At 42.7% G+C, this 5,000-nt stretch overlaps 1 pseudogene; it reads left to right on the top strand.

Annotated features, from left to right (window-relative positions):
* The window catches only part of LOC143506566 (ankyrin repeat and fibronectin type-III domain-containing protein 1-like), a 15,759-nt pseudogene that overhangs the window by 5,799 nt on the left and 4,960 nt on the right, over positions 1 to 5,000 (top strand).

Genomic DNA, 5,000 nt, shown 5'->3' with positions numbered 1-5,000 from the left:
ACTGTAGTGAATTGAAAGTCATAAGTATTTTTTAAAAAATCAACTTAAGTAAAGTACAAATACTCAAGAACTGTACTTAAGTACAGTACTTAAGTAAATGCACTTCGTTACTGCCCACCTCTGTCTGTTACTTATTCGAGTCTCTATCTCCTGCGCGGCTTCCCTAGCCATTCTCAAGTGTTCCTCCAACTGTTTCACTTGTTTTACATCTGTTTTACCTTTATTTTGGGAAGGTTTTGTTGCGGAGTGTGTTGCCTGCTGCCAGTCACTTCCCCTGGCATCCTTGGTTTCGTTTTCCACGTTGTTTTTCCACGTCCTTTGTGTTGCCTTTGTTATTTTTCTCCCGTCTCTCTTTGGTTAAGTTTCGTTTTGCACGTGTTGAGTTTTCTGCGTTGCCTTTTGTTCTCTTTTCTCCTGAGTACTTACGCCTTTGTTTTACTCCTTACACGTTAATTTTTCCGTGTTGTTTTGTGTCCTTTATTTTCTACTGTGAGTTCGCGCCTTTCTCTCACACTGACGATAGGCTCTGTCTATCTTACTGTCAGCGTCAGCCAGCTCTTGGGTCCACCTCTCTCATAGTTTTTACATGCGGTGTGTACTCGTTGGTACCACCGCGTTACAATCTGACTCTCCTCATAATCATAAATCTGAATTGGCCATCACCAGAGTTTATGCCCACACTGTGTGCACGACACCATGAAGAAAGGAGCACTGTGCAAGCTGTACTTTATTTATTTTTTAACTAGACACTACTTTAAGAAAAGCACAATGTAAATTAGCTCCGCCTTTGTATCCTCATGCAAATCAAGCTAATTATACATTAGAACATGTAGTAATTAATTTTTTTTATTACACTTTTACATGTAAGAATTACATTTTTTCTAATAAGAATTCTATTCTATTTTCTAAAAATGAATTCTTACTTGTGATAAAAAAGAATTCAATTTGTACTAGTGGAAATTAAATGTTTATATACAAGAGTCCCTGAAGAAAACTGCTTGCCATGCTCACACACAGGTAAAACATAAAAACAGAGTAAACCTAATTCACTTCATCCCATACTTAATCCACTGTGTTTGTGTGCATGCGTGTGGGTGTGGGTGTGTGTGTGTGTGTGTGTGTGTGTGTGTGTGTGTGTGTGTGTGTGTGTGTGTGTGTGTGTGTGTGTGTGTGTTTTAGGAGAAGCTTGCCTACCACAGACGTTGTAGGAAACTGTTGTGTCCAGGACTCTATCTGGGTTACGTGAAGCTGTGTACCTCAGTGGAGCAGATAAGAGTTTTAGTCTCCCACAAACTACCCAGTGTCTTCTGCCATGTTAAATTACGAGACAACGCTCACGTCTCCAGGTACGTGTGAACAAACGCTGCACTTTGAGTGTGTAGTGTGGGTGCAGGGAGGAGAGAGGACACACCCAGGACAGAGCACCACCCACCACTGGACATAAACACACAGGACAGAACACCACCCACCACTGGACATACACAAACAGGGAGGAGAGAGAGGACACACACAGGGCAGAACACCACCCACCATCCACAGACACTCAGAGAACTGTTTACTGGACACACGCGTACTCTAATCTAACCTATTATATAATGTATGTGATGTGTGTGTCTGGGTGTGTATGCATTGTGTGTGTGTGTATACACTTGATGTTGTGTGTGTGTTGTGTGTGTGTGTGTGTGTGTGTGTGTGTGTGTGTGTGTGTGTGTAGGGAGGAGTGGCAGTGTCTGCGTTCAGTGAGGTCTCTGGATGACACTCAGCAGCTGTGTGCAGATGAACAGAGTGCTCCACACCGCCTCCTACTGGAGCTGCGCAGTGCTGCACAGAGCTGCTTGGGCGATCAATATCACAAATAATCAGGTACATACAGATGAACTTAACAAAGATGTACATGCTGTAACACACACACTCACACATACTCACACATACTCACACACACACACACACACACACACACACACACACATACTCACACACTCCACACACACACACACACATACTCACACACACACACACACACATACTCACACACACACACACACTCACACTACCACACACACACACACACACACCACACATACCACACACACAACACCACACATACTCACACACCACACTCACACACACTCACACACCACACACCACACTCACAACACACACACACACACCACACACACACCACACACCCCACACACACACTCCACACATACTCACACACACACTCACACATACTCACACACACACACACATACTCACACACACACACCACACAACCACACACACATACCACACACACACATACTCACACACACACACTCACACATACTCACACACACACACACATACTCACACACACACATACCACACACACACACATACCACACACACACACACTCACACATACTCACACACACACGCACATACTCACACACACACACACCACACATACTCACACACACACACACACACACACATACTCACACACACACTCACTCACACATACTCACAACACACACAACATACTCACACACACACACACACACATACCACACACACACACTACTCACACACACACACTCACACATACTCACACACACACACACACATACTCACACACATACTCACACTCACACATACTCACACACACACACATACTCACACACACACTCACTCACACAACTCACACACACACACATACATACTCACACACACACACTCACACATACTCACACACACATACTCACACACACCACACACATACTCACACACACACTCACACATACTCTCTCACACACACACCACCACACACACACACATACTCACACACACTCACACATACTCACACACCCACACATACTCACACACACACTCACACATACTCTCACACACACACACACACACACACACAACATACTCACAACACACTCACACATACTCACACACCCACACATACTCACACACACACACTCACACATACTCACGCCCACACACACACACATACTCACACACACACACTCACACATACTCACATACTCACGCCACACACACACACTCACACACTCACTCACACACACATACTCACATACTCACACACACTCACACACACATACTCACACACACACACACTCACACATACTCACACTCACACATACTCACATACTCACGCCTACACACACTCACACATACTCACATACTCACGCCCACACACACTCACTCACACACACATACTCACACATACTCACACACACACACTCACACACACTCACACACACATACTCACATACTCACGCCCACACACACACACACATACACACACACACTCACACATACTCACATACTCACGCCCACACACACTCACTCACACACATACTCACATACTCACACATAGTAACCCTGTGTAAGTAACCTTACACACGTAGTAACCCTGTAGTAATTATATATACCCTGGTTTAGTGGTTTAAACCCTGTAGTAGTTATATATACCCAGGTTCAATCAGGATTAATGATGAATTCTGGCTCCAATCAGAATTCATGTTTAGGACCTAAAATATTTTTATAGGAGAAAAATCTGGTGTTCCACAACACAAGAGAAATGAACACTGACACCCAGCATAGGAGCACTAATAGGTATTTTGTAATAGGTACTTATATTTACAGGTGTGTTCAACTAACCATTACAGTTTTTTGCAGTTGCTAAGACACAAAAAGTGGTCCTTATAGCACAATTTCTGAAACAACTAACCATGTAGCCTATCTATTGACCTGGTGCACTAAACTTAAGCACATTCTCTGCCTTACACTCATTTAGAAATTCTTAAACACACTTTTTGCAAAACTGTAAACACAGTTGTTCACATAAGACACAACATTCCCCTCTATACATACTACATCATGTACTAGACTACCCCTCTATACATACTACATCATGTACTAGACTACCCTCTATACATACTACATCATGTACTAGACTACCCTCTATACATACTAATCATGTACTAGACTACCCCTTGCTGGGTGTCTATCCCCTCAGAACAGAAAGGCGATCATCAATATGGTCAGAGCAAACAACTGCATACGTTTACAACAACTACAACAGCACATCATTACTGACCATGTCACCATCAGCAACATCCATTCAGTGAGTCTATCTGGACTGGACCAGTGACAGTGTGAAACAACTGAGTTATGAATTTGCCACTCATCATCATGCCACTCTTGGTCCCTACAACATTGTGCACATCATCACCTTCTTCACACAGAGCACAACACACTCATTCTCCATCACCAGGGGGGATGAACCAGAACAGTCCAGGTTTGTTGTTGTCTGGGACAACATAAGTTTGTACCGGGCTGCTCAAGTACAAACTGGTTCACTGAACAGCCACGATTTGTTGTGATTCACCTCACCAAAACTCTCCATTACTGTTGAGTTCTTTTGGCATGGAGGTGATCGCCAACCCCCCCAGTGTAAATACATTCAGCAGGTGATGGAGGAAGCTTGAGGTTATTTTGACTTTTTTAATTTTTTGTTGTTCATGTTGCTCAATATTTGTGAATATTCATTGTATATGTGAGACTCTGACAGACCTTCACAACAGTCTACAAACTAAACACTCAAACACATGGTAGTAGTGTTTTACATTTGTCACTTCAGTGTGTAGTCACATAAATGAAAGGCTAATCATCTGATATTTGTGTGTAGCGTTTAGATGCAAAATATGGTTTTAGCAGGAGTTGCAAGAGTTTTGGTTGAAGTGTGTGCTTTTTCCAAAAGTGTGAGATGTTTAGCTGTTGTGGTGTACATTGGCTGCTGTGTGTTTAAGTTTCGACAAAGAGCCACAGTTTCAGAAATGTGTCTTAGCGTCTGCAAAAACTTTACCAATTACGGGATTTGAGTGATTATATATCTGTTCTAATACAGTTTGAGTGATTTGGATTCTATATCTGTTCTAATACAGTTGAGTGATTTGAGTGATTCTATATCTGTTCTAATACAG

Source organism: Brachyhypopomus gauderio, unplaced genomic scaffold, assembly GCF_052324685.1.
Source record: "Brachyhypopomus gauderio isolate BG-103 unplaced genomic scaffold, BGAUD_0.2 sc482, whole genome shotgun sequence".
NCBI lineage: Eukaryota > Metazoa > Chordata > Actinopteri > Gymnotiformes > Hypopomidae > Brachyhypopomus > Brachyhypopomus gauderio.
The sequence above is the reverse complement of the archived record's forward strand: the minus strand, read 5'-3'. Positions and strand labels throughout refer to the sequence as shown.